The sequence below is a fragment of the Cherax quadricarinatus genome, chromosome 83 (assembly GCF_038502225.1).
Source record: "Cherax quadricarinatus isolate ZL_2023a chromosome 83, ASM3850222v1, whole genome shotgun sequence".
NCBI classification, from domain to species: domain Eukaryota; kingdom Metazoa; phylum Arthropoda; class Malacostraca; order Decapoda; family Parastacidae; genus Cherax; species Cherax quadricarinatus.
Window position 1 is genome coordinate 20,217,731 of NC_091374.1, and position 9,500 is coordinate 20,227,230.

General features: G+C 40.8%; 1 protein-coding gene across 6 annotated transcripts in view; it reads right to left on the bottom strand.

Moving 5' to 3' along the window:
* Positions 1–9,183, bottom strand: part of LOC128702237 (uncharacterized) — a 497,274-nt gene extending 488,091 nt beyond the window's left edge. For all 6 annotated transcript variants that reach the window (XM_070102897.1, XM_070102896.1, XM_070102893.1 and 3 more), the window contains exon 1: positions 9,024–9,183. The gene's annotated coding sequence lies outside the window, so the exon portion shown is untranslated. The remainder of the gene's footprint in view (positions 1–9,023) is intronic.
* Between the last annotated feature and the right edge of the window lie 317 nt (positions 9,184–9,500).

Here is a 9,500-nt window from a genome sequence, read left to right on the forward strand (position 1 = left end):
TACTGAAGGATAATAACCCAGGATAACTACTGAAGGATAATAACCCATGATAACTACTGAGGGATAATAACCCAGGATAACTGCTGAGGGATAATAACCCAGGAAAACTACTGAAGGATAATAACCCAGGATAACTACTGAAGGATAATAACCCAGGATAACTACTGAAGGATAATAACCCAGGATAACTACTGACGGATAATAACCCAGGATAACTACTGAAGGATAATAACCCAGGATAACTACTGAAGGATAATAACCCATGATAACTACTGAAGGATAATAACCCAGGATAACTACTGAAAGATAATAACCCAGGATAACTACTGAGGGATAATAACCCAGGATAACTACTGAGGGATAATAACCCAGGATAACTACTGAAGGATAATAACCCAGGATAACTATTGAAGGATAATAACCAAGGGTAACTACTGAAGGATAATAACTCAGGATAACTACTGAAGGATAATAACCCAGGATAACTACTGAAGGATAATAACCCAGGATAACTACAGAAGGATAATAACCCAGGATAACTACTGAGGGATAATGACCCAGGATAACTACTAAGGGATAATAACCCAGGATAACTACTGAAGGATAATAACCCAGGATAACTACTGAGGGATAATAACCCAGGATTACTACTGAGGGATAATAACCCAGGATATATACTGAGGGATAATAACCCAGGATAACCACTGAGGGATAATAGCCCTGGATAACTACTGAATGATAATAACCCAGGATAACTACTGAGGGATAATAACCCAGGATAACTACTGAAGGATAATACCCCAGGATAACTATTGAAGGATAATAACCCAGGATAACTACTGAAGGATAATAACTCAGGCTAACTACTGAAGGATAATAACCCAGGATAACTACTGAAGGATAATAACCCAGGATAACTACAGAAGGATAATAACCCAGGATAACTACTGAGGGATAATAACCCAGGATAACTACTGAGGGATAATAACCCAGGATAACTACTGAAGGATAATAACCCAGGATAACTACTGAGGGATAATAACCCAGGATACCTACTGATGGATAATAACCCAGGATATGGTATGGTAGAGTTATAAATTGAAAAAATTAAGAGTAAGACGGAGAATAGGATAGCAGATGAACAAGGAGGCTTTAGGAAAGGTAGGGGGTGTGTGGATCAGGTGTTTACAGTGAAACATATAAGTGAACAGTATTTAGATAAGGCTAAAGAGGTCTTTGTGGCATTTATGGATTTGGAAAAGGCGTATGACAGGGTGGATAGGGGGGCAATGTGGCAGATGTTGCAAGTGTATGGTGTAGGAGGTAGGTTACTGAAAGCAGTGAAGAGTTTTTACGAGGATAGTGAGGCTCAAGTTAGAGTATGTAGGAAAGAGGGAAATTTTTTCCCAGTAAAAGTAGGCCTTAGACAAGGATGTGTGATGTCACCGTGGTTGTTTAATATATTAATAGATGGGGTTGTAAGAGAAGTAAATGCGAGGGTCTTGGCAAGAGGCGTGGAGTTAAAAGATAAAGAATCACACACAAAGTGGGAGTTGTCACAGCTGCTATTTGCTGATGACACTGTGCTCTTGGGAGATTCTGAAGAGAAGCTGCAGAGATTGGTGGATGAATTTGGTAGGGTGTGCAAAAGAAGAAAATTAAAGGTGAATACAGGAAAGAGTAAGGTTTTGAGGATAACAAAAAGATTAGGTGATGAAAGATTGAATATCAGATTGGAGGGAGAGAGTATGGAGGAGGTGAACGTATTCAGATATTTGGGAGTGGACGTGTCAGCGGATGGGTCTATGAAAGATGAGGTGAATCATAGAATTGATGAGGGAAAAAGAGTGAGTGGTGCACTTAGGAGTCTGTGGAGACAAAGAACTTTGTCCTTGGAAGCAAAGAGGGGAATGTATGAGAGTATAGTTTTACCAACGCTCTTATATGGGTGTGAAGCGTGGGTGATGAATGTTGCAGCGAGGAGAAGGCTGGAGGCAGTGGAGATGAGTATGGAGGAGGTGAACGTATTCAGATATTTGGGAGTGGACGTGTCAGCGGATGGGTCTATGAAAGATGAGGTGAATCATAGAATTGATGAGGGAAAAAGAGTGAGTGGTGCACTTAGGAGTCTGTGGAGACAAAGAACTTTGTCCTTGGAGGCAAAGAGGGGAATGTATGAGAGTATAGTTTTACCAACGCTCTTATATGGGTGTGAAGCGTGGGTGATGAATGTTGCAGCGAGGAGAAGGCTGGAGGCAGTGGAGATGTCATGTCTGAGGGCAATGTGTGGTGTGAATATAATGCAGAGAATTCGTAGTTTGGAAGTTAGGAGGAGGTGCGGGATTACCAAAACTGTTGTCCAGAGGGCTGAGGAAGGGTTGTTGAGGTGGTTCGGACATGTAGAGAGAATGGAGCGAAACAGAATGACTTCAAGAGTGTATCAGTCTGTAGTGGAAGGAAGGCGGGGTAGGGGTCGGCCTAGGAAGGGTTGGAGGGAGGGGGTAAAGGAGGTTTTGTGTGCGAGGGGCTTGGACTTCCAGCAGGCATGCGTGAGCGTGTTTGATAGGAGTGAATGGAGACAAATGGTTTTTAATACTTGACGTGCTGTTGGAGTGTGAGAAAAGTAACATTTATGAAGGGATTCAGGGAAACCGGCAGGCCGGACTTGAGTCGTGGAGATGGGAAGTACAGTGCCTGCACTCTGAAGGAGGGGTGTTAATGTTGCAGTTTAAAAACTGTAGTGTAAAGCACCCTTCTGGCAAGACAGTGATGGAGCGAATGATGGTGAAAGTTTTTCTTTTTCGGGCCACCCTGCCTTGGTGGGAATCGGCCAGTGTGATAATAATATAATAAATAAATAACTACTGATGGTTAATAACCCAGGATAACTACTGAAGGATAATAACCCAGGATAACTACTGATGGATAATAACCCAGGATAACTACTGATGGATAATAACCCAGGATAACTACTGATGGATAATAACCCAGGATAACTACTGATGGATAACCCAGGATAACTACTGAAGGATAATAACCCAGGATAACTACTGATGGATAATAACCCAGGATAACTACTGAGGGATAATAACCCAGGATAACTACTGAAGGATAATAACCCAGGATAACTACTGAAGGATAATAACCCAGGATAACTACTGACGGATAATAACCCAGGATAACTACTGAAGGATAATAACCCAGGATAACTACTGAAGGATAATAACCCAGGATAACTACTGATGGATAATAACCCAGGATAACTACTGAGGGATAATAACCCAGGATAACTACTGAGGGATAATAACCCAGGATAACTACTGAGGGATAATAACCCAGGATAACTACTGAAGGATAATAACCCAGGATAACTACTGATGGATAATAACCCAGGATAACTACTGAGGGATAATAACCCAGGATAACTACTGAGGGATAATAACCCAGGATAACTACTGAAGGATAATAACCCAGGATAACTACTGAGGGATAATAACCCAGGATAACTACTGAAGGATAATAACCCAGGATAACTACTGAGGGATAATAACCCAGGATAACTACTGAGGGATAATAACCCAGGATAACTACTGAGGGATAATAACCCAGGATAACTACTGAGGGATAATAACCCAGGATAACTACTGAAGGATAATAACCCAGGATAACTACTGAAGGATAATAACCCAGGATAACTACTGAGGGATAATAACCCAGGATAACTACTGAAGGATAATAACCCAGGATAACTACTGAAGGATAATAACCCAGGATAACTACTGAGGGATAATAACCCAGGATAACTACTGAAGGAAAATAACAAAGGATAACTACTGAGGGATAATAACCCAGGATAACTACTGAGGGATAATAACCCAGGATAACTACTGAGGGATAATAACCCAGGATAACTACTGAGGGATAATAACCCAGGATAACTACTGAGGGATAATAACCCAGGATAGCTACTGAGGGATAGTAACCCAGAATAACTACTGAGGGATAATAACCCAGGATAACTACTGAAGGATAACAACCCAGGATAACTACTGAGGGATAAGAACACAGGATAACTACTGAGGGATAATAACCCTGGATAACTACTGAGGGATAATAACCCAGGATAACTACTGAGGGATAATAACGCAGGATAACTACTGAGGGATAATAACCCAGGATAACTACTGAGGGATAATAACCCAGGATAACTACTGAGGGATAATAACCCAGGATAACTTCTGAGGAATAATAACCCAGGATAACTACTGAGGGATAATAACCCAGGATAACTACTGAAGGATAATAACCCAGGATAACTACTGAGGGATAATAACCCTGGATAACTACTAAGGGATAAAACACAGGATAACTACTGAGGGATAGTAACACAGGATAACTACTGAGTGATAATAACCCAGGATAACTACTGAGGGATAATAACCCAGGATAACTACTGAAGGACAATAACCCAGGATAAATACTGAGGGATAATAACCCAGGATAACTACTGAGGGCTAATATCCCAGGATAACTACTGAGGGATAATAACTCAGGATAACTACTGAGGGATAATAACCCAGGATAACTACTGAGGGATAATAACCCAGGATAACTACTGAAGGATAATAACCCAGGATAACTACTGAGGGATAATAACCCAGGATAATTACTGAAGGATAATAACCCAGGATAACTACTGATGGATAATAACCCAGGATAACTACTGAGGGATAATAACCCAGGATAATTACTGAGGGATAATAACGCAGGATAAGTACTGAGGGATAAAAACCCAGGATAATTATTGAGGGATAATAACCCAGGATAACTACTGAAGCATAATAACCCTGGATAACTACTGAGGGATAATAACCCAGGATAACTACTGAGGGATAATAACCCAGGATAACTACAGAGGGATATTAACCCAGGATAACTACTGAAGGATAATTTCCCAGGATAACTACTGAGGGATAATAACCCAGGATAACTACCGAGGGATAATGACCCAGGATAACTACTGAGGGATAATAACCCAGGATAACTACTTAGGGATAATAACCCAGGATAACTGAGGGATAATAACCCTTGATAATTACTGAGGGATATTAACCCAGGATAACTACTGAGGGATATTAACCCAGAATAACTACTGAAGGATAATAACCCAGGATAACTACTGAGGGATAATAACCCAGGATAACTTTTGAGGGATAGTAACCCAGGATAACTACTGAGGGATAATAACTCAGGATAACTACTTAGGGATAATAACCCAGGATAACTACTGGGGGATAATAATCCAGGATAACTACTGAGGTATATTAACCCAGGATAACAACTGAGAGATAATAACCCAGGATAACTACTGAAGGATAATAACCCAGGATAACTACTGAGGGATAATAACCCAGGATAACTACTGAAGGATAATAACCCAGGATAACTACTGAGGGATAATAACCCAGGATAACTATTGAGGGATAATAACCCAGGATAACTACTGAGGGAATGTAACCCAGGATAACTACTGAGGGATAATAACCCAGGATAACTACTGAGGGATAATAATCCAGGATAACTACTGAGGGATATTAACCCAGGATAACTGAGAGATAATAACCCAGGATAACTACTGAACAATAATAACCCAAGATAACTACTGAGGGATAATAACCCAGGATAACTACTGAAGGATAATAACCCAGGATAACTACTGAAGGATAATAACCCAGGATAACTACTGAGGTATAATAACCCAGGATAACTACTGAGGGATAATAACCCAGGATAACTACTGAGGGATAATAACCAAAGATAACTACTGAAGGATAATAACCCAGGATAACTACTGAGGGATAATAACCCAGGATAACTACTGAGGGATAATAACCCAGGATAACTACTGAGGGATAATAACCCTGGATAACTACTGAGAGATAATAACCCAGGATAACTACTGAAGGATAATAACACAGGATAACTACTGAGGGATAATAACCCAGGATAACTACTGAGGTATAATAACCCAGGATAACTACTGAGGGATAATAACCCAGGATAACTACTAAGGGATAATAATCCAAGATAACTACTGAAGGATAATAACCCAGGATAACTACTGAGGGATAATAACGCAGGATAACTACTGAGGGATAATAACCCAGGATAACTACTGAGGGATAATAACCCTGGATAACTACTGAGGGATAATAACCCAGGATAACCACTGAAGGATAATAACCCAGGATAACTACTGAGGGATAATAACCCAGGATAACTACTGATTGATAATAACCCAGGGGATATACTGAGGGATAATAACCCAGGATAACCACTGTGGGATAATAACCCATGATAACTCCTGAGGGTTAATAACCCAGGATAACTACTGAGGGATATTAACCCAGTATAACTACTGAGGGATAATAACCCAGAATAACTACTGAAGGATAATAACCCAGGATAACTACTGAGGGATAATAACCCAGGATAACTATTGAGTGATAATAACCCAGGATAACTACTTAGGGATAATAACCCAGGATAACTACTGAGGGATAATAATCCAGGATAACTACTGAGGGATGTTAACCCAGGATAACAACTGAGAGATAATAACCCTGGATAACTACTGAAGGATAATAACCCAGGATAACTACTGAGGGATAATAACCCAGGATAACTACTGAGGGATAATAACCCAGGATAACTTTTGAGGGATAATAACCCAGGATAACTACTTAGGGATAATAACCCAGGATAACTACTGAGAGATAATAATCCAGGATAACTACTGAGGGATGTTAACCCAGGATAACTACTGAGGGATAATAACCCAGGATAACTACTGAAGGATAATAACCCAGGATAACTACTGAGGGATAATAACCCAGGGTAACTACTGAGGGTTAATAATCCAGGATAACTACTGAGGGATAATAACCCAGGATAACTATTGAGGGATAATAACCCAGGATAACTACTGAGGGATAATAACCCAGGATAACTACTGAGGGATAATAACCCAGGATGACTACTGAAGGATAATAATCCAGGATAACTACTGAGGGATATTAACCCAGGATAACAACTGAGAGATAATAACCCAGGATAACTACTAAAGGATAATAACCCAGGATAACTACCGAGGGATAATAACCCAGGATAACTACTGAAGTATAATAACCCAGGATAACTACTGAGGGATAATAACCCAGGATAACTACTGAGGGATAATAACACAGGATAACTACTGAGAGATAATAACCCAAGATAACTACTGAAGGATAATAACCCAGGATAACTACTGAGGGATATTAACCCAGGATAACTACTGAGGGATAATAACCCAGGACATCTACTGAGGGATAATAACCCAGGATAACTACTGAGGGATAATAGCCCAGGATAACTACTGAATGATAATAACCCAGGATAACTACTGAGGGATAATAACCCAGGATAACTACTGAGGGATAATAACCCAGGATAACTACTGAGGGATAATAACCCAGGATAACTGTCTGTTCGAAAGAAACACGTGTGAGTATTAAGACCTTTACTGAAGATGTTTCGCCCAAGAGATGAAACAATCTCATGATGTGCGAAACATCGCTTATGTTTCTCACATACCATTTATTGTCCTCAGCTCCTGTCCCCCCAGGATGCCACCTAAGACCCTCGACTGACTGCCTTGTAACTGAGGCAACAGTTGTTCAGAGACTTTACCCACACGTCCCAGGGTTTAACTCGGGTACTTTCGGTTGTAAGCCCAAGGCGGTATCACAGCCCCACGAGGTGTGAATATTACAACAGTAGTAGCAACAGTGACTACGATATGTCGCAGCAGGGAACGTAATATTGAGTACACTGTGTAGGGTACCTACGTAAACCCCCTTCTCTTCTGTGTTTACCAGAGAGGATATGTACGTAGGTAAGTATGTAAGGAAGTAAGAAATTAGGTAGGTAAGTAAGTAGGCGAGTAAGTAAGTAAGTAAGCAATTCGGTAGGTAAGTAAGTAGGCGAGTAAGTAGGTAAGTAATCAATTAGGTAGGTAAGTAGGCGAGTAAGTAGGTAAGTAAGCAATTAGGTAGGTATGTAAGTAGGCGAGTAAGTAGGTAAGTAAGCAATTAGGTAGGTAAGTAGGCGAGTAAGTAGGTAAGTAAGCATTTAGGTAGGTAAGTAAGTAGGCGAGTAAGTAGGTAGGTAAGCAATTAGGGAGGTAAGTAAGTAGGCGAGTAAGTAGGTAAGTAAGCAATTAGGTAAGTAAGTAAGTAGGCGAGTAAGTAGGTAAGTAAGCAATTAGATAGGTAAGTAAGTAGGCGAGTAAGTAGGTAAGTAAGCAATTAGGTAGGTAAGTAAGTAGTCGAGTAAGTAAGTAAGCAATTAGGGAGGTAAGTAAGTAGGCGAGTAAGTAGGTAAGTAAGCAATTAGGTAGGTAAGTAGGCGAGTAAGTAGGTAAGTAAGCAATTAGGGAGGTAAGTAAGTAGGCGAGTAAGTAGTTAAGTAAGCAATTAGGTAGGTAAGTAAGTAGGCGAGTAAGTAGGTAAGTAAGCAATTAGGTAAGTAAGTAAGTAGGCGAGTAAGTAGGTAAGTAAGCAATTAGATAGGTAAGTAAGTAGGCGAGTAAGTAGGTAAGTAAGCAATTAGGTAGGTAAGTAAATAGGCGAGTAAGCAGGTAAGTAAGCAATTAGGGAGGTAAGTAAGTAGGTGAGTATGAAGGTAAGTAATTAGGTAGGTAAGTAAGTGGGTAAGCAAGTAAATAAGAAAATAGATAAGTAATTAACTAAATAACTGGTAAATGAATAAGTAAGAAATTGAGTGAATGAGTGAGAAATTGAGTGAATGAGTAATTAAGTAATTCAGCCATAAAATAATTAGGTTCATGTAGGTAGAGATAACAGGAACATAGAGTTACACAAATTATCATACGTGTAAATTATCCAGGATAACTTCCCAAAAATGACACGAAGTGCCTAACTGGCACTGGGTAGTGATGGGTTACTAGTATAGAAACCAACCTGCCGGTGAACCCTCTAGTAGTGGTGATGAAGCCGTGTCGGAAGCTGGTGGAAGCCTCCAACACACGCTCACACATACACTCACACAGACACACACCCGGCGCTACTGTGTGTGTGTGACGGGCACACACCTTCCTCCGCCTACCTTGCCCACTTCTTGGCACCAGGACCACCTCCTGGTGCCAACACTGTTGCGTCACCACGAACTGGGGGAGCCACCCCCAGCGGGGTAGTGAAGGGTATCTACTCTGCCTGCCTCCATCACCCTGCCTCCGTCACCCTGCATCCATCACCCTGCCTCCATCACCCTTCTTCGTCACCCTTCCATCACTCTGCCCTCCCTCCCTGCCTTCCTCCAAGTAAGTTTATTTAGGCACATGTACACATATGTACAATTATCATACATTGTGTAAATAACCTCCACTACCATGCACTCCCTCGTACCTCCACTACCATGCACTCCCTCGTACCTCCACT